Below are 22,292 nucleotides of genomic sequence, written 5' to 3'. Positions count from 1 at the left end.
TTCTATTTAGATTTCTACATATTAACAATACATACTTATTTTTCACAAGTTAGTGAAATACATATGATCTTTATGTTGATGGGAAAAGTCACCACAAAGCAAACACAAATTATTGTATGAAAACATACACTTGTGGCTTTTTTTGAAGTTCATTTTAATCATTTATATTAATTTGCTCCATGACTTTAAGCTTGGAATAAAAATTTTCTTATTTTTTATACACAGCTGAATTGTTATGCACCTGAGCCTTGGAGACTAATGGAAGAAATTTGTCTGCCCCTTAACAGAGCACATTCTCTGAATCACTCTTCTCAGGGCCCCTACCACTTCCTTGTTTCTCAGGCTGTAGATGACAGGGTTGAGCATGGGGGTGAGGGTGGTGTAGAAGACAGCCAGAACCTTTTCCTCTGCTGGAGATCAGAGGGATCTAGTGCATAGAAGGTCTAAGAAAAGGGTGCATAGTGGAAAGTCACCACAGTGAGTTGGGAACTATATGTTGAATAGGCCTTCTTCCTCCCTTCCACTGACTGCATGCAGTGAACAGCAAGGAGAACCCAGCAATAGGAACATGTGATTCCAATGAAAGGAAACACAAGGAAGAGGGCAGTGCTCACAAACACTGTGTACTCATAGACCTAAGTGTCCATGCATGCCAGAGTCATCATGGCTGGGACATCACAGAAGAAATGATTTATGTCCCTGGATCTGCAGTATGGGATATGGAGTTCACATGCAGTGTGGGCACAGACAATGATAGAGGCCATGATCCAAGATCCTGTTATCCTTAGCACACATATTCTTTTGCTCATATGAAAGGGATAGTGGAGTGGGAAACAAATAGCCACATAATGGTCATAGGCCATAGATGTCAAGAGCACAGCTTCTGCACCTGCTAAAGTCAAGAAGAAGAAACTCTGAACCCCACAGCCAATGAAGGAGATAGACTTGTTTCCAAACAGATAACTGGATGCCATCTTGGGGACAATGGTTGAGATGTAATTCAGGTCCACAAGGGAGAGTTGACTAAGTAGGAGATACATAAGAGTGTGGAGATGGGGGTCCAAGAGGATGAGGAGAATCATGGAGAAGTTGCCAATCACAGCAATTATGAAAATGAGAATGATTAGAGTGAAGAGAAACAGGCCAATTCTTGCTGGTGGAAACAACCCCAATAAGATGAAATCTGTTGTTGTTTGGTTATAATTCTCCATGTGCTATAGATTGGTTTAACCTAAAAGAAGAGAGAGACAAGTATATGAAAAGTAAATAAAGAAGAGTGAAATGTATACTTAAGGTTTTTACTAAATTTCTGTATTTTGCACAACTGCAGATTTCTAGAAAAGTACACAGATTCCTAACTGAATAAATATTCCTATTTTGAACAAGAAACCTTATTCCATTACAGAAAGATACAAGTTAAAATGACAAGCATTTACTTCCAAAATATTATGTAACTAAGAAGTAATAGAATAAAATATCCATTGCCATTTTAAGAATATATTGATATTTTTCTCCTTCATAAATTCATGTATTGAGGTCAAATATTATACTTAAACACTGTGCAAATTTGAAAACAGTTTGAATGAATAAATGACTGGTCTATTATATTAATACTATACAAAGAGGATGACTTTTTCCATATTCAGGATTTTAATATTTGTTCATCCCCTAGCCATACACAAGTGATTGCAACCCATTTGCTCATGTTGAGAAACCAGACATACTTCTAGAGATGACTCTGCCTATCTTTACATCCTAAAAATCACTTATCAGTATTTTGCTTTGGCTCATAATGTGTGTGAATGTTTATTGTCTATACTTATCAAGTTCAAATTCATACACTTGATTTTTAGATTCTGACAATCTTTTTTTCCTTTTTAACCTCCTAACCCAATTGCTTTCTCTTTAAAAAAAGGCTCATCAATTGTTGCTCTGTAGGACACATGCATTTCAGCTCCCCTGACACTGCTCAGGTATCACAATTATGATAGTAAAACATTTTAAATATTTTATTATTCCTTCTCCCACTTACATCTTTGTGTGTACATGTGTATGTGTGTGTTTATTTAAGTTTGTACCAGTTCAAGTTAATAGTGGTAGTTTGGTCACATATTATTATTTATTATCACTCCCTCTGAAAATGCAACTAAAATCATGGAAATGGAATAAAATGAGCTGTTAATTATTATCACAAGAGAAGGCAATGTATAGGAAGGGAGGAAAATTTTGATGAAGGATCTCCGTATATTTTGATAATGGTATTTGAATGGTGAGAGTGTTATTCAATTAATGGGAAAGAAAATTTCACATCCTAAGAACTTGTGAGGGTGGAAATGCTTATTCTGGAGTATACCAACTTCGAGAGCAATCATTCTGGTTTGCCTGGGACATGGGACTTTTAGTTTTAAAACTGTTAAAGTCCTAACAAAACTGGGATGAGCCAGTTACCATATTACTGAAATATTGTTCTAGGTACAGTGATTAGAAGACTTTTGTGGAAGACTCTACCATGAAAGAGAGAAATCCTAGTATATTCAGACCACAAAATTTGAGAAAAAAGGAAAAAATATTAAAATATTTTTAAAATAAAAAACATTTTAGGGGATACATAAAGAGATATTAACTCTACAAAATAAACATTATATATTGCATAAAAGCATCATGAGGGAACAGGAAATTGCTCTTGAAAATTAAAATAAATAGTGAATGTAAATTATTGATTCAATGACTGGAAAGTAGATGCTACATGAAAGTAAAATAAAATTTAGAGAGATGAAAAATAGAAAAATTAGAAAAATCAATAAACCAATGCAGGAGTACAAAGAGATGTTTACGGTACTTCCCAAAAGGTGTAGAATATATAATGATGTGAAGTTGTCACATTATGTCCAAGAACTGATTATATGAACCTACATTAAAACAACATACAAATAATCCAATGATATGAGAACTACTATATTGAGAGATTTTTTCCTTGGAAATTCCAGATGCCTTCCTGAAAACTTCCTCTTTAAAATTCTAAATGTCAGATATAAACTGAATATAATGAGATAAAAATAATATAGTCATATTTAAAAGAATAACCACCAAATATCATCATGTTTCACAATAACATATTTTAGCATATTAACAATAAATTCTAGGAGACAAAGAAAAACTGTGACACTCCCACACATGGTCACTCTCACACAAACCAAGTGGAACAAACCTGCATGGAGAGAGTATATCAAGGGGAAGTTATGTTCATGGTGATCCTCAGGGACCACTCAACACAAAAATTTATGGTCAAGGACTTTGGAAACTGCAACAAACATATTCTTTGAAAACATAAAATAATGGGGTGCAGATAAATTAATATGCATTTGTTGCCTTTGGGAGTAGGATGTACATATATGGGGGTAGAAGTGGGTTACATGACCATTATTTTATTTTGTGGAATTTCAACTCCATGTGCTTGTCTTTACTTGACTATAATATAGAGTTTATTTCAAAAGTATTTTTTAAGAATTTAAATATTCAAATACCCAACTAATTTGAAAGAAGAATAATTGACATACCTGTCATCAGAAGTGAGAATTAATTCTTGATTATTGTGTATCCTCTAATAATCCCTGATAACTAATTAAGGAAAACAAAAAAGTTTTACATGAAATATCATTGATATTCAGTATACAATACAGCAAGTTAAACTAATATAAAACATACACCTTACCTTAGTCTGAATTATTGACACTATTGCCAAATAATATTTGAAATTACTTTTACAATCACTGCCTGGTTTTTTTTCTTTGTCAGGTTTGCTGTAACAAAATACAACAGATGGGTTGGATTAAGCAATGGAAATTTATTTTCTCTCAGTCCTGGAGGCTAGAAGTCCAAAACAAAGTTGTCAGCCCAACCGTGCTCCTCTTATTGGGAAAATCCATTCCATAACTCTCTCCTGGCTTCTGGTGTGTAGCAAGGACCCCTGGTGTTCCCTGGGTTGTGATAACTCAATCTCTGACTCCTTCACATGGCTCTGTCTCTCTTTCTCTCTCTCTCAGTTTCTCTCTTATTGGCTGGGTAAAAATTTCCTCTGCGTATAAGGTCAGAGAATTATTGGATTAAGGTTATTGGAGTTTTGGGGATAAGATCCCACCCTAAACCACTTTAGACCCATAAAATAACATCATCAAAGTTCCTATTGCCAAATGAGATCACATTCAGGGGCCAGGGTTTAGGACTTGAACATATATTTTTAGGGGACACAACTCAATTCATAACACTGCCCATCTTTTCATTTTCCTGAAATAGGCATCCTATAGAAAATCTCTATGAGATATTTTATGTTTACCTAGTTTTATAGATGGAAAAAAAGAGAATGTGATATAAGTATTTCAAGAAGATCAAAAAATATTAAATGTCACATCAAACCTTAAACTTGATCCTGGTATGGCCACATTTCAATTTGACAGTTTACACTCATCCTGTGTTAACATTACGTGATATGATTTATTAACATGAAAGATCTTCCTAATAAGGATTAATTCATACTGATTGTCTTAATGTTTTAAGAGAAGAAAAATCATTAGATTTTTTATGCTTCTTTTCTTACACTTTCAAAGAAAAATTTACTATTTATAGTATATTTAAAAAGCATTTCATCTGTATTATCTTATATCACCCTAAAACATTGAGAATGAAGCCATTGATATCAATGTTACTCTAGAAAGGAGAAAATTGACAGCAGAAAACTTCCTCTGCATAGCTATATTTCTATACATGGAAGGGAAAAACACAGACATCAGTGGTTGTTGACCATCCACAACTGACATCCACAGAAGGTGTGTGTCAGGCATGAGAATAAACTTTGGAGGACATCTACATTTGAGTGAAGACAACAGGCATTCATAGAATTTACCACCAGCTAAAAAGATAACCACATATTACAACAGAAAATTCATTGGAAATAAGGTGGTTCACTTTTTAGCCACATAAAACTTCATTTAAAAATAGATATAAATATGAATTTTCTTTTAATGGGAATTAGTATATTATGGAAAGTATATGTGAAAAGTTATTTTATGCTGTAATAAAATTGTTTTATATCAGCATCCTCTCCTTAGATTCATTTTCTTCATGTCTTCTTTCTTTATCACATTCCCACAGTTTCCCTGCAACAATTCAGAAGTTCCCAATTCAACCTCAAATGAATGGGGGAGTAGAATCATCCCATCATCACTCACACATTAGTTGTTTCTCAGGGCCTCTACATGGAGTCCCAATCTGGTGCTGCTTTCAGTGAAAAAAAAAATGCCCCTACATAGAAAGATGTGCTTACAAAGAAGGTAACATATTCTCCATAAAGCATGTTGCAAATATTGATACTCTATCAGAAGGAAAAAAAATCTGTAATTGCTGCTCAAGTTTGGAAGTGACATGTTACCATTTCTGTAACTACATTCTTAGAATAGGCACACATTTTCAATCATTCCCTTATGATGTTTAGAAGTAAAATATGAGAAAATTTGCCTCAGTTTTAGCATTCATGTATTTACTGTTGGTAGAGATATTTAAAATATATTTAGCTTGTTATGAAGATGAAAAAACTGAACAGTAAAGAATTTAAATCATTTATTCAAGATCAAACAGTGACCTGGTGTCACAGCAGGGACTAAATTTATGTTTTCTTATACCTCATTCAGAGTTCTATTCTCCAGGCCTAAACTGTTCTAAAACTCTGCATCCTTTCTTTTCAGCAATTAGCTTTCAGACAGCCATACCCCTTACCACTAAATAGCCTGCAATACCAGAAATAAATTTTCTATGGTATTCCTTAGATGTTCTGGTGTTTATAACCAACCAAAGTTCTGGCATAAATGCTCTCTTAGGGTTCCTGAAATGTAATCCTCTGTAACATATGTCATTCTGCAAAAGCTTTCCTCAACCAATACCAAGAAAACAGTGACAGAAAAGAAATTAATATTGTGTATTTGTTGAGTCCTTTAAACATTTAATTAGTATTTTCTGAAATTTTATATTTACCATTTAAAGAAATATTTTCAATTATTAAGTATACAGTTAGAATTTGTTGGAATTTGTACTTTTGAATGTTACCATAAAATTCCAGAAATTAAAATTGTAATTTATATATTATATAATTACACATACACATACATGCACACACACATAAACTGTAGATATGGAGAAATAGACATGCAGAGATTACTAGAATATATACATTGAAATATGTGTCAGTATGTGAGATGTGTTTACACTATTATATTTAACAAGTAAACTGTACAGCATTTGGTTTGAAATCTCAGATCAAATTTTAGCACTGCCACTTATTAGGAATTTGAACTTGGGCTACTGCATTTATCTAAACTGGTACTGAATAATTAAACAGGTAAAAGAAATTAAATGAAGAAAAACACAGTGATTAATTAATATATATTTATATGGTATCAGTTAATGCACTAGCTTTCAACTTGGGCATGATTTTGAAACCAAGGGGACATTTGACAATGTCTGGAGTCATAACTCCCATTGTCATGGCTGGTAGGTTTTTAATTGTCCACGTAGACTACATATCCTTTCCTTTCATAGAGTCAACCAAACTGTTAAGAGGATAATTTAAAATGGAATAAAACATATATAATCATGAGGTTCCTGCTTGTAATCACAGTGCTAAAAAATATGAAATCCATTGCAAACAATATGAATTTTCCTGTCACCTTCAGCTCTATCTCAGAGATTCTGTATGTTGTTCTAGCCACGTATTCTACCTACTCTCTGCTTTTCTAAAAAAAATCCTTTTACCTTAAGTCCTAGAGTTTCGTTTTCTGCATTGCCAAACATGTAAAATCTCATTTATCTTTTAATCTTCCTTTTAAATACACCATGGCAATTCAAATTCTTGGTCATATATGACTAAATAAATTATTCAACCATATTTGGTTTCATCAATTTCACATCTATTTTATTTGACATTGACCAACCACTATCATTATGTTTCAAGTGTCTATTTTTACATGAATATGGAAACAGAAATTCATACATAACATATAGCACTGAAGTATGTATAAAGTCATCACTTTTTACCTTCACAACAGAATATATTATTTGTGATCACAAAAGTTCTTTCCAGAAACTAATAGAAGTAATGTTTTGGGCAAAAACAGAACTTTGACTTAAAAAGTGCTGAATAGTCAGTTAGTTTTTGATTTTTACTTTTTAAAGAACTGTATGTGGAAATGTTATACCCTTTAGTAAAATAAAAAAAATATTTTTGACACCTAGTTAGATATTTGGAATTCTTCAGTCATTTATATCAGTACTATGTAAAGACCAATTCTGTCCAATTTTTAATCAAAGTTCTTCAAATGCATTTTTATATGTCTTCCTGATAAAATAAAATTTAGAATCAGCATGCCTTATTTCATAGCAGTCCCACATGCTTCACCTGAGCAGATTTCTACAAGTGCTTCCTATATAAAAGTACATTCTCACCTGTCAGTACTGACCTTGATATTTTAGATACATCTGTGGAGAACCATCTGAAAACATTACTCCAGGCTTCTTTACTTGAAAGTTTATTTTAATAATTATATTGTTTTTGTTCACTTGGCAATCCCATTGAGACATGACAGATGGAAGATGAATCATGAAATAAGGCTGGATGGCCTTAGGCCAGACCAGGGTGTAGCAGAGGATATGTGTTGGGGGTGAGGGTAGGGAGGTTGTGAAATTTTTTTCAGATGTTTTCACAGGCTTGGTAACTGTAAATTCAGTAAAGAGCCAAATGTTGTCAATTTCATTCCCAAAATGTATCATTTAACTGAAGTTTTCTGTATTTTGTATACTCATATTTAGTAAATGTATAGTAATAGTGTGTCTAAGCACTAATTTATTTTAACTCATTTGCCTGTTACTAAATTGGCAAACACATTAATAAATTAAAACAAGATGGGAAGAATATACTGAAAAAGACATGTAAATATATATATGCATGTATTTATTTTATTAAATTAATTTCTTTTTAAAATATATTAGATGCTAATTTATTTGACTGAATTTTTTTTATCATTAACAAAGTTTGGGTGATTTTATCTTTTAAATATTAGGTACACAGTATTTTACATTTAAGTTTTCCCATTTGGTTGGAAATACCAGATAAAATATTATGTATCATTATGACAATTAAAGTATTACTAACTATAATTTATGATATTTTGAAAATGTATACTAAAGCAACTTTTTCCTAGATAACATCAAGTTTTTTGAAGTACTTACATTCTTAAATTAATGGTAATATGTGTTCACTGTAAACATTTTCAAAATAAAAATGATTCAAAATTCCTGTAAAATTATCTGAAATAAATGGAAGTACATTGAATTTGCAATACCATGTTACTTTTGCAAAAATATTCTGCTATTAAAATTAAACATTTGCTTTTGCAAATAAACAACAAAGACTTAATGAACCAGAGCACAATGTTTATAACTTCTTTAGATGTTAAAAAGTCATTTGTGATGAAAGGGGAGGTAAGAACCTGTATTGATATGGGAAGGAAGTTGGTAAAATTTTCTATAGAAAAGTAAGATATTTTAGATCCTTCATTCAAAGTACCCCCTTGGGGTCACAAATATAGGCATACAGTATTGGGGAAATGGAAACTGTAGATGTATTTGTTGATTTGAAACCAAGAAATTTGAGGTATGGATCTCAGGGCAGGTTCAATCTCATGAGACCCACAATGACCAGTGCATGGGTTGGTTACCAAAAGGTAGAAAAGTCAGGGTAGCAGCTGTGTCTTGAATCAGAGAAGTACTTAGTAAGCCCTGGCAAAGGAAAGAAGGAATTATGAACCATCCTTGTGATTCCTGATAGTGTTTATGGAGTGAAATGGGATCTGAGAACCCTGTACCTCTGGGGAGACTCAACAGCATATAATGTGGAGCAAAACCATGACAGAGTCCTGGACAGCCAACTGGAACAGCCAGCAGATGGAAGATTTGGTCAAGCTTCCCAGGGATTTTAATGCCAGGGAGGTCAAGGTCTAAGATAATACAGTAGAATGTCCTTAGATTTTGAGGATTCCTTCACCAGCAGCAAATGCTGCAAACATCATGGCAGAAATACTATGAACAAAACCAAAGGTAGCTCTGGGGCAGCTGGTAGATAGCCAGGAGCTGTGTGGAACAGCCACCTTTGTGAAATCTGTGATCAGTCACTCATCACACAACAGTCTGTAACATGTGAAGCAGCTGAGGTCTCAGTGAATCTTGTAAGTCTCCTGGGCCAGGGGGATAACACCTCTCCCTGCTAGACACAGCAGACTGTCTTGTCATTGGTTTCTGAAGGGAGGAGGAAGCAGTCTGTGCCAGGAACCACCAGGAGGAAAGCTCAACTCAGCCCCAGTTACAGAATTGATTAATAAACTCAGACTGCTGAGTAAAAACTCCAACCACAGATAAACTGAGAGCATACACTAGAGAATCCAGGAGCAATAAGCTAGGTGGAGAGGATACAGGGCTAGGGAAAACAGGAAAAGAAGAGACTTTTAGAGTTGGAGATGTTCAGAATAGAGAGAAGGGCACACATGCATGTCCAGGAAGCTTGGGTCTTTCTCTGAAAAGCAGGTTTTTCTGCTTTCTTGTTTCCTCTTCTCTTGCTCTCTGACTCCATATATTTTTACATTTCATTAGCCAATCAGAGCTCTTCTGTTAACCCACCCCCTCTTCAAGGGCAGAATTAAAGTTGTCACAGAGGGCTTATCTTTAAATAGTTCATAATTGACAGAACTCAGGGGCTGGGGAAAGGCTGTTCTTTTTCTTTTTCTTGTTTGTTTTGAAATAACTATTCTAAGTATCCCATTAGTGAGAACCCCAAAGATTTGCAATTGGCTGCTGGTCCTAGGAAAGAGTGGAGATAAGATAGCTCTGAGAGACAAAGCAATGATTCTACTGTGGGAGAAATTTCCCTAAGAAAATGGTAAGGCAGGGCCCAGCTCAGGTGACCAGACCTCCTTCAGAGAACTCAGTGCTCAGGGGCTGGAAAACAGAAATGAACTTGAGTCAGCCACACTCTTGACAGGGACAAGGTCTGGAGAGAATTAAGGCACATGCAACACCTCTACACTGGTGGGGAGCTGCAGGTTGATAAGCACCACTTGAAGGACAGGATAGGAAAAGCACAGAGTCTATAGGCTTCACAGATGAGTCTGACAACACACAGATCCTTATTCTCATGAAATTCCATACCCTTCTCCTGAGACTTAGGTCTGAGTGGGAAAATCTTATTGGGGTCAATCATATCAGAGGAGATTCTCTTACAAAATGGTTACATGAAGGCAGAGCAAGAACCAGAAAAACAAGAGAATAAAAACTGAGAACTAAACAGAACTTATGGTAGAGGTCTAGAATAAGTTGAACTTCATTCCAAAGAACAGATAGAGAACAAAGCCATCCAACAAGGAAACTCTATGTAAAAGTGTTAAAACAATCTCCAGAAAAAATTAATCAAGAATATCAGATACCTAGATAGCTTAAGAAAAATCACACTAGGAAACACAAAAATATGGACCAGCAAAAGGAACAAACTCACACTTCAACTGAGATACAGGAATTGAAAGAACTAATTAATAACCAAACAGATCTCCTAAATCAATGCAAAAATCAAGTCAATTCAATGAGCTAAGAAAAGATATGGTAAAAGAGGTGAGAGATATAAAGAAGACATTGAGTGAACATAAAGAGGAAACAAAAAGTATGAAAAAAGCAAATGGCAGAACTTATGGAAACAAAAGGCACAATACAAGAGATGAAAAACACAATGGACACTTACACAACACCAAATTTGAAGAGGCAGAAGAAGGGATAAGTGAACTAGAAGACAAAATACCTGAAAGCCTACACAAAAAGGAAGAGACAGGGAAAAAATGGAAAAATATGAGCAGGGTCTAAGAGAAGTGAATGACAAAATGAAACACGTGAAAATGTGTGTTATGGGTGTCACAGAAGGAGAAGAGAAGGGAAAGGGGGAAGAAAGAATAATAGAAGAAATACTCACTAAAAATTTCCCACCTCTTTTGATAAACATAACATTACAAAATGAAGATGTGCAGCATACCCCAAACAGAATAGATCCCAATACACTTACTCCAAGACACTTACTGATCAGATGGTGTAATGTCAAAGACAAAGAGAGAACTCTGAAAGCAAGAAGGGAAGAGTGATCCATCAAATATAAGGGAAGCTTTGTAAGATACATACAGAGTTCTCCACAGAAACCATGGACATGAGAAGGCAGTGGTATGATATATTTAAGATACTGTAAGGGAAAAATTGCCAACCAAGGATCCTATATCTGGCAAAACTGTCTTTCAAAAATATGGGAGAGATCAAAATATTTTCAGACGGACAGACACGAGAGAGTTTGTTGAATAAGAGAACTGTGCTTCAAGAAACAGTAAAAGGAGTGCAAAAGGCTGATAGAAAAAGACAGGAGACAGATATTTGGAGAAGAGTGTAGAAATTGAGAGTATCAGGAAGGGTAAAAGGGGAGAGAGAAAGTAAAAAATAAGATATGACAAATAAATTCCAAAAGAGAAAATTGTAAAGAAAGTACTGCACTTATAGTAATAACATTAAATGTCAATGGATTAAATTCTGGAATAAAAAGAAATAGACTGGCAGAATGGATTAAAAAACAAGACCCATCTATATGTTGCCTGCAAGAAACTCACTCCAGACACAAGAATAAAAATAGACTGAAAGTGAAAGGTTGGAAAAAGATACATCATGCAAACAACAATCAGAAAAAGTTGGAGTAGCTATGTTTATATCAGACAAATTAGACCTCAATTGTAAAATAATTAACAGAGACAAAGAAGGACACTATATATTAATAAAGGGGACAATTCATCAAGAAAACGTAACAATCATCAATACTTATACACTGATTCACAGTGCCATGAAATACATGTGGCAAACACTGTCAACACTCAAGAGAGAATTAGATGCTTCTACAATAATAGTTGGAGATTTCTATACACTGCTATCACCAATGGATACAATATCTAGACAGATGATCAATAAGGAAATAGAGATGTTGAAATGTATGCTAAATGATCTAGACTTGACAGATATTTTTAGAACACTACATTCCACAAAAGCAGGATACACATTTTTCTCAAGAGCTCATGGATCATTCTCTAGGAATAGACCACATGTTGGGTCATAAAACAAGTCTGAACAAATTTAAAATATTTGATATTATACAGTACATCTTCTCAGATTATAATGGAATGAAGCTGCAAATTAATAACAGGCAGAAAATCTGAAAATTCACAAATATATGATGCTAAACTACACAGTCTTAGACAACCAGTGGATAAAGGAAGAAATTACAAGAGAAAACACTAAATACCTCTAGGCAAAGGAAAATGAAAACATAACATACCAAAACATATGGAATGCAGAAAAAGTGGTGCTGAGAGGAACACTTATTGCCCTAAATACTTATATTAAAAGAGAAGAAAGAGAAAAAATTGAGGAATTAACTGTTCACCCAGGAAAACTGGAGAAAGAGCAGCAAAATAACCCCAAAGCAAACACAAGGAAAGAAATAAAGGTTAGAGCAGAAATCAATGAAATTGAAAACAGGAAAACAATAGAGAGGATCAACAAAACCAGAAGCTGGTTCTTTGACCAAAAAAATAAAATTGATGAGCCCTTACCTCAGCTAACAGAGAGAGAGAGAGAGAAGGTGCAAATAACAATCAAAATAGAAAAGGGGACATAACTACTGATCCCACAGAAATAAAGGAGATAATGAGAGGATACTATGAGCAACTATATGCCAATACATAGACAACCTAGATGAAATGGATAACTTCTTAGAAAAGGATGAACAACCAACTTTAAATCAAGAAGAAATAGAAAATCTGAAGAAACCAATCACAAGTAAAGAGATATAATCATTCATCAAAAAGCTCCCAAAGAAGAAAAGCCCAGGACCGGATGTCTTCACATGTGAATTCTACCAAACTTTCAAGAAAGAATTAGGGAGGCGGGGCAAGATGGCAGACTGGTGAGCTGTATGTTTTAGTTACTCCTCCAGGAAAGTAGGTAAAAAGCCAGGAACTGCGTGGACTGGACACCACAGAGCAATCTGTCTTTGGGCATACTTCATACAACACTCATGAAAACGTGGAACTGCTGAGATCAGCGAAATCTGTAAGTTTTTGCGGCCAGGGGACCCGCCCCCCTCCCTGCCAGGCTCAGTCCCGGGGGAGGACGGACTGTCAGCTCCAGGAAGGAGAAGGGAGAATTGCAGTGGCTGCTCTTATCGGAAACTCATTCTACTGATTCAAACTTCAACCATAGATAGACTGAAGCCAGACACCAGAGACTCTGAGAGCAGCCAGCCCAGCAGAGAGGAGACAGGCATAGAAAAAAAACAACACGAAAAACTCCAAAATAAAAGCAGAGGATTTTTGGAGTAATGCTGAACACAGAAAGGGGAAGGGCGGAGATCAGGCCTTGAGGCGCATATGCAAATCCCGAAGCAAGGCTGATCTCTCTGCCCTGTGGACCTTTCCTTAATGGCCCTGGTGGCTTTGTCTATTAGCATTTCAATAACCCATTAGATCTCTGAGGAGGGCCGTTTTTTTTTGTTTTTTGTTTTTTTTTTTTTAAATCCTTTTTGCTTTTTCTAAAACAATTACTCTAAGAAGCTCAATACAGAAAGCTTCAAAGAATTGAAATTTGGGCACGTCAAGTCAAGAGCAGAACTAAGAGAGCTCTGAGACAAAAGGCAATAATCCAGTGGCTGAGAAAATTCACTAAACAACACAACTTCCCAAGAAAAGGGGGGTGTCCGCTCACAGCCACCATCCTGGTGGACAGGAAACACTCCTGCCCGTCCCCAGCCCCATAGCCCAGAGCTGCCCCAAACAACCCAGTGTGACGGAAGTGCTTCAAATAACAGGCACACACCACAAAACTGGGCGTGGACATTAGCCTTCCCTGCAACCTCAGCTGAATGTCCCAGAGCTGGGAAGGGGGAGCAGTGTGAATTAACAGAGCCCCATTCAGCCATCATTTGAGCAGACTGGGAGCCTCCCAACACAGCCCAGCAGCCCAGAACTGCCCTGGGGGGACGGCACTCACCTGTGACATAGCACAGTCATCCCTCAACAGAGGACCCGGGGTGCACGGCCTGGAAGAGGGGCCCACTTGCAAGTCTCAGGAGCCATACGCCAATACCAAAGACTTGTGGGTCAGTGGCAGAGACAAACTGTGGCAGGACTGAACTGAAGGATTAGACTACTGCAGTAGCTTTAAAACTCTAGGATCATCAGGGAGATTTGATTGTTAGGGCCACCACCCCTCCCCGACTGCCCAGAAACACGCCCCACATACAGGGCAGGCAACAACAACTACACACGCAAGCTTGGGACACCAATTGGGCCCCACAAGACTCACTCCCCCACTCACCAAAAAGGCTAAGCAGGGGAGATCTGGCTTGTGGAGAACAGGTGGCTCGTGGATGCCACCTGCTGGTTAGTTAGAGAAAGTGTACTCCACGAAGCTGTAGATCTGATAATTTAGAGATAAGGACTTCAACTGGTCTACAAACCCTAAAAGAACCCTATCAAGGTCAGAAAATGCCACGAGGCCAAAAACAACAGAAAATTATAAAGCATATGAAAAAACCAGACGATATGGATAACCCAAGCCCAAGCACCCAAATCAAAAGACCAGAAGAGACACACCTAGAGCAGCTACTCAAAGAACTAAAGATGAACAATGAGACCCTAGTACGGGATATGAAGGAAATCAAGAAGACCCTAGAAGAGCATAAAGAAGACATTGCAAGACTAAATAAAAAAATGGATGATCTTATGGAAATTAAAGAAACTGTTGACCAAATTAAAAAGATTCTGGACACTCATAGTACAAGACTAGAGGAAGTTGAACAACGAATCAGTGACCTGGAAGATGACAGAATGGAAAATGAAAGCATAAAAGAAAGAATGGGGAAAAAAATTGAAAAACTCGAAATGGACCTCAGGGATATGATAGATAATATGAAACGTCCGAATATAAGACTCATTGGTGTCCCAGAAGGGGAAGAAAAGGGTAAAGGTCTAGGAAGAGTATTCAAAGAAATTGTTGGGGAAAACTTCCCAAATCTTCTAAACAACATAAATACACAAATCATAAATGCTCAGCGAACTCCAAATAGAATAAATCCAAAAAAACCCACTCCGAGACATATACTGATCACACTGTCAAACATAGAAGAGAAGGAGCAAGTTCTGAAAGCAGCAAGAGAAAAGCAATTCACCACATACAAAGGAAACAGCATAAGACTAAGTAGTGACTACTCAGCAGCCACCATGGAGGCGAGAAGGCAGTGGCACGATATATTTAAAATTCTGAGTGAGAGGAATTTCCAGCCAAGAATACTTTATCCAGCAAAGCTCTCCTTCAAATTTGAGGGAGAGCTTAAATTTTTCACAGACAAAGAAATGCTGAGAGAATTTGCTAACAAGAGACCTGCCCTACTGGAGATACTAAAGGGAGCCCTACAGACAGAGAAACAAAGACAGGACAGAGAGACCTGGAGAAAGGTTCAGTACTAAAGAGATTCGGTATGGGTACAATAAAGGATATTAATAGAGAGAGGGAAAAATATGGCAAACATAATCCAAAGGATAAGATGGCCGATTCAAGAAATGCCTTCACAGTTTTAACGTTGAATGTAAATGGATTAAACTCCTCAATTAAAAGATATAGATTCGCAGAATGGATCAAAAAAAATGAACCATCAATATGTTGCATACAAGAGACTCATCTTAGACACAGGGACACAAAGAAACTGAAAGTGAAAGGATGGAAAAAAATATTTCATGCAAGCTACAGCCAAAAGAAAGCAGGTGTAGCAATATTAATCTCAGATAAAATAGACTTCAAATGCAGGGATGTTTTGAGAGACAAAGAAGGACACTACATACTAATAAAAGGGGCAATTCAGCAAGAAGAAATAACAATCGTAAATGTCTATGCACCCAATCAAGGTGCCACAAAATACATGAGAGAAACATTGGCAAAACTAAAGGAAGCAATTGATGTTTCCACAATAATTGTGGGAGACTTCAACACATCACTCTCTCCTATAGATAGATCAACCAGACAGAAGACCAATAAGGAAATTGAAAACCTAAACAATCTGATAAATGAATTAGATTTAACAGACATATACAGGACATTACATCCCAAATCACCAGGATACACATACTTTTCTAGTGCTCACGGAACTTTCTCCAGAATAGATCATATGCTGGGACATAAAACAAGCCTCAATAAATTTAAAAAGATTGAAATTATTCAAAGCACATTCTCTGACCACAATGGAATACAATTAGAAGTCAATAACCATCAGAGACTTAGAAAATTCACAAATACCTGGAGGTTAAACAACACACTCCTAAACAATCAGTGGGTTAAAGAAGAAATAGCAAGAGAAATTGCTAAATATATAGAGACGAATGAAAATGAGAACACAACATACCAAAACCTATGGGATGCAGCAAAAGCAGTGCTAAGGGGGAAATTTATAGCACTAAACGCATATATTAAAAAGGAAGAAAGAGCCAAAATCAAAGAACTAATGGATCAACTGAAGAAGCTAGAAAATGAACAGCAAACCAATCCTAAACCAAGTACAAGAAAAGAAATAACAAGGATTAAAGCAGAAATAAATGACATAGAGAACAAAAAAACAATAGAAAGGATAAATATCACCAAAAGTTGGTTCTTTGAGAAGATCAACAAGATTGACAAGCCCCTAGCTAGACTGACAAAATCAAAAAGAGAGAAGACCCATATAAACAAAATAATGAATGAAAAAGGTGACATAACTGCAGATCCTGAAGAAATTAAAAAAATTATAAGAGGATATTATGAACAACTGTATGGCAACAAACTGGATAATGTAGAAGAAATGGACAATTTCCTGGAAACATATGAACAACCTAGACTGACCAGAGAAGAAATAGAAGACCTCAACCAACCCATCACAAGCAAAGAGATCCAATCAGTCATCAAAAATCTTCCCACAAATAAATGCCCAGGGCCAGATGGCTTCACAGGGGAATTCTACCAAACTTTCCAGAAAGAACTGACACCAATCTTACTCAAACTCTTTCAAAACATTGAAAAAAATGGAACACTACCTAACTCATTTTATGAAGCTAACATCAATCTAATACCAAAACCAGGCAAAGATGCTACAAAAAAGGAAAACTACCGGCCAATCTCCCTAATGAATATAGATGCAAAAATCCTCAACAAAATACTTGCAAATCGAATCCAAAGACACATTAAAAAAATCATACACCATGACCAAGTGGGGTTCATTCCAGGCATGCAAGGATGGTTCAACATAAGAAAAACAATCAATGTATTACAACACATTAAAACTCGAAAGGGAAAAATCAATTGATCATCTCAATAGATGCTGAAAAAGCATTTGACAAAATCCAACATCCCTTTTTGATAAAAACACTTCAAAAGGTAGGAATTGAAGGAAACTTCCTCAACATGATAAAGAGCATATATGAAAAACCCACAGCCAGCATAGTACTCAATGGTGAGAGACTGAAAGCCTTCCCTCTAAGATCAGGAACAAGACAAGGATGCCCGCTGTCACCACTGTTATTCAACACTGTGCTGGAAGTGCTAGCCAGGGCAATCCGGCAAGACAAAGAAATAAAAGGCATCCAAATTGGAAAAGAAGAAGTAAAACTGTCATTGTTTGCAGATGATATGATCTTATATCTAGAAAACCCTGAGAAATCAACGAAACACCTACTAGAGCTAATAAACAAATTTACCAAAGTAGCGGGATACAAGATTAATGCACATAAGTCAGTAATGTTTCTATATGCTAGAAATGAACAAACTGAAGAGACACTCAAGAAAAAGATACCATTTTCAATAGCAACTAAAAAAATCAAGTACCTAGGAATAAACTTAACCAAAGATGTAAAAGACCTATACAAAGAAAACTACATAACTCTACTAAAAGAAATAGAAGGGGACCTTAAAAGATGGAAAAATATTCCATGTTCATGGATAGGAAGGCTAAATGTCATTAAGATGTCAATTCTACCCAAACTCATCTACAGATTCAATGCAATCCCAATCAAAATTCCAACAACCTACTTTGCAGACTTGGAAAAGCTAGTTATCAAATTTATTTGGAAAGGGAAGATGCCTCGAATTGCTAAAGACACTCTAAAAAAGAAAAACGAAGTGGGAGGACTTACACTCCCTGACTTTGAAGCTTATTATAAAGCCACAGTTGCCAAAACAGCATGGTACTGGCACAAAGATAGACATATAGATCAATGGAATCGAATTGAGAATTCAGAGATAGACCCTCAGATCTATGGCCGACTGATCTTTGATAAGGCCCCCAAAGTCACCGAACTGAGCCATAATGGTCTTTTCAACAAATGGGGCTGGGAGAGTTGGATATCCATATCCAAAAGAATGAAAGAGGACCCCTACCTCACCCCCTACACAAAAATTAACTCAAAATGGACCAAAGATCTCAATATAAAAGAAAGTACCATAAAACTCCTAGAAGATAATGTAGGAAAACATCTTCAAGACCTTGTATTAGGAGGCCACTTCCTAGACTTTACACCCAAAGCACAAGCAACAAAAGAGAAAATAGATAAATGGGAACTCCTCAAGCTTAGAAGTTTCTGCACCTCAAAGGAATTTCTCAAAAAGGTAAAGAGGCAGCCAACTCAATGGGAAAAAATTTTTGGAAACCATGTATCTGACAAAAGACTGATATCTTGCATATACAAAGAAATCCTACAACCTAATGACAATAGTACAGACAGCCCAATTATAAAATGGGCAAAAGATATGAAAAGACAGTTCTCTGAAGAGGAAATACAAATGGCCAAGAAACACATGAAAAAATGTTCAGCTTCACTAGCTATTAGAGAGATGCAAATTAAGACCACAATGAGATACCATCTAACACCGGTTAGAATGGCTGCCATTAAACAAACAGGAAACTACAAATGCTGGAGGGGATGTGGAGAAATTGGAACTCTTATTCATTGTTGGTGGGACTGTATAATGGTTCAGCCACTCTGGAAGTCAGTCTGGCAGTTCCTTAGAAAACTAGATATAGAGCTACCATTCGATCCAGCGATTGCACTTCTCGGTATATACCCGGAAGATCGGAAAGCAGTGACACGAACAGATATCTGCACGCCAATGTTCATAGCAGCATTATTCACAATTGCCAAGAGATGGAAACAACCCAAATGTCCTTCAACAGATGAGTGGATAAATAAAATGTGGTATATACACACGATGGAATACTACGCGGCAGTAAGAAGGAACGATCTGGTGAAACATATGACAACATGGATGAACCTTGAAGACATAATGCTGAGCGAAATAAGCCAGGCACAAAAAGAGAAATATTATATGCTACCACTAATGTGAACTTTGAAAAATGTAAAACAAATGGTTTATAATGTAGAATGTAGGGGAACTAGCAGTAGAGAGCAATTAAGGAAGGGGGAACAATAATCCAAGAAGAACAGATAAGCTATTTAACGTTCTGGGGATGCCCAGAAATGACTATGGTCTGTTAATTTCTGATGGATGTAGTAGGAACAAGTTCACTGAAATGTTGCTATATTATGTAACTTTCTTGGGGTAAAGTAGGAACATGTTGGAAGTTAAGCAGTTATCTTAGGTTAATTGTCTTTTTCTTACTCCCTTGCTATGGTCTCTTTGAAATGTTCTTTTATTGTATGTTTGTTTTCTTTTTAACTTTTTTTTTCATACAGTTGATTTGAAAAAAGAAGGGAAATTTAAAAAAAAAAAAAAAAGAAAAAAGACAAACAAGGAAAAAAAAAAAAAAGATGTAGTGCCCCCTTGAGGAGCCTGTGGAGAATGCAGGGGTATTCGCCTACCCCACCTCCATGGTTGCTAACATGACCACAGACATAGGGGACTGGTGGTTTGATGGGTTGAGCCCTCTACCATAAGTTTTACCCTTGGGAAGACGGTTGCTGCAAAGGAGAGGCTAGGCCTCCCTGTATTTGTGCCTAAGAGTCTCCTCCTGAATGCCTCTTTGTTGCTCAGATGTGGCCCTCTCTCTCTGGCTAAGCCAACTTGAAAGGTGAAATCACTGCCCTCCCCCCTACGTGGGATCAGACACCCAGGGAAGTGAATCTCGCTGGCAACGTGGAATATGACTCCCGGGGAGGAATGTAGACCCGGCATCGTGGGATGGAGAACATCTTCTTGACCAAAAGGGGGATGTGAAAGGAAATGAAATAAGCTTCAGTGGCAGAGAGATTCCAAAACGAGCCGAGAGATCACTCTGGTGGGCACTCTTACGCACACTTTAGACAACCTTTTTTAGGTTCTAAAGAATTGGGGTAGCTGGTGGTGGATACCTGAAACTATTAAACTACAACCCAGAACCCATGAATCTCGAAGACAGTTGTATAAAAATGTAGCTTATGGGGGGTGACAGTGGGATTGGGAATGCCATAAGGACCAAACTCCACTTTGTCTAGTTTATGGATGGATGTGTAGAAAAGTAGGGGAAGCAAACAAACAGACAAAGGTACCTAGTGTTCTTTTTTACTTCAATTGCTCTTTTTCACTCTAATTATTATTCTTGTTATTTTTGTGTGTGTGCTAATGAAGGTGTCAGGGATTGATTTAGGTGATGAATGTACAACTATGTAATGGTACTGTAAACAATCGAAAGTACAATTTGTTTTGTAAAAAAAAAAAAAAGTAAATGAATAATATGGGGGAGGAGGGGTATGGGATGTTTTGGGTGTTATTTTTACTTTTATTTTTAGTCTCATTTTTGTTTTTTGGAGTAATGAAAATGTTCAAAAATTGATGCGGTGATGAATGCACAACTATGTGATGATACTGTGAACAATTGTTTTATACTTTGGATGATTGTATGGTATGTAAACATATTTCAATAAAAAATAAATAAACACAAAAAAAAAAAAAAGAAAGAATTAATATCAATCCTGCTCAAACACTGCAAAAAATAGAAAAGGAGGGAAAGCTACCGAACTCATTCTATGAAGCCAACATCACCCTAACACCAAAGTCAAAGATACCACAAAAAAAGAAAATTGTAGACATATCTCTTTAATGAATATAGATGCAAAAATCCTCAACAAAATACTCACAAATTGTATCCAGCAGCACATTAAAAGAATTATACACCATGACCATGTGGGATTTATTCCAAGTATTCAAGGCTGGTTCAACCCAAGGAAATCAATTAATGTAATAAACCACATAAATAAATCAAAGCAGAAGAACCACATGATCATCTTTATCAATGCAGAAACAGCATTTGACAAAATACAACATCATTTCTTGATGAAAACTATTCAAAGCAAAGGAATAGAAGGAAACAATCTCAATATGATAAAGGTAATATATGAAATACCCACAGCTAACATCATAGTCAATTGGGAAAGACTGAATGCTTTCCCTCTAAGGACAGGAACAAGACAGGGATGCCCACTGTCACCACTGTTGTTCAACTTCTTGCTGGAATTTATAGCTAGAGCAATTAGACAGAAAAAGAAATAAAATTCATCAAAATTGGAGAATAATAAGTAAACTTTTCCCCATTTGCAGATGACATGATCCTCTATGTAGAAAATCCAGAAAAATCTACAACAAATCTACTAGAGCTAATCAGTGAATTCTGCAAAGTGGCAGGCTACAAGATCAACATGCAAAAATCAGTAGTGTTCCTATACACAAGTAATGTGCAAGAGGAGGAAGAAACCAAGAAAAGTTCCATTTACAATACCACCCAAAGGATCAAGTATTTAGGAAGAAACTTATCCAAGGCCACAGAAGATGTACACAGATACAACTATAAGAAATTGTTAAGGAAATCAAACAGGACCTAAAATCATGGAGGATCATACCATGCTCATGGATTGAAAGACTAAACATAGTTAAGATATCAATTCTACCTAAACTGATTGATAGATTCAATGCAATAACAATTAAAATCTCATCAACTTTCTTTGCATTAATAGAAAAATCAATAACAAAATATATTTGGATGGGCAAGTTGCCCCACAAAGCCAAGAATAACTTGAGAAAGAGGAAGGAAGTGGAAGGTCTCTCACTACCTGACTTTGAAGTGTACTATGAAGCAACAGTGTTCAAAACAGCATGGTACTAGCATAAAGATA

At 36.2% G+C, this 22,292-nt stretch overlaps 1 pseudogene; it reads right to left on the bottom strand.

The window, feature by feature from the left end:
- Positions 1 to 255: 255 nt before the first annotated feature.
- LOC119511399 lies at positions 256 to 1,211 on the bottom strand (annotated as a pseudogene).
- Positions 1,212 to 22,292: the final 21,081 nt, after the last annotated feature.

The sequence above is a fragment of the Choloepus didactylus genome, chromosome 16, assembly GCF_015220235.1.
Source record: "Choloepus didactylus isolate mChoDid1 chromosome 16, mChoDid1.pri, whole genome shotgun sequence".
NCBI classification, from domain to species: Eukaryota; Metazoa; Chordata; class Mammalia; order Pilosa; family Megalonychidae; genus Choloepus; species Choloepus didactylus.
The sequence above is the reverse complement of the archived record's forward strand: the minus strand, read 5'-3'. Positions and strand labels throughout refer to the sequence as shown.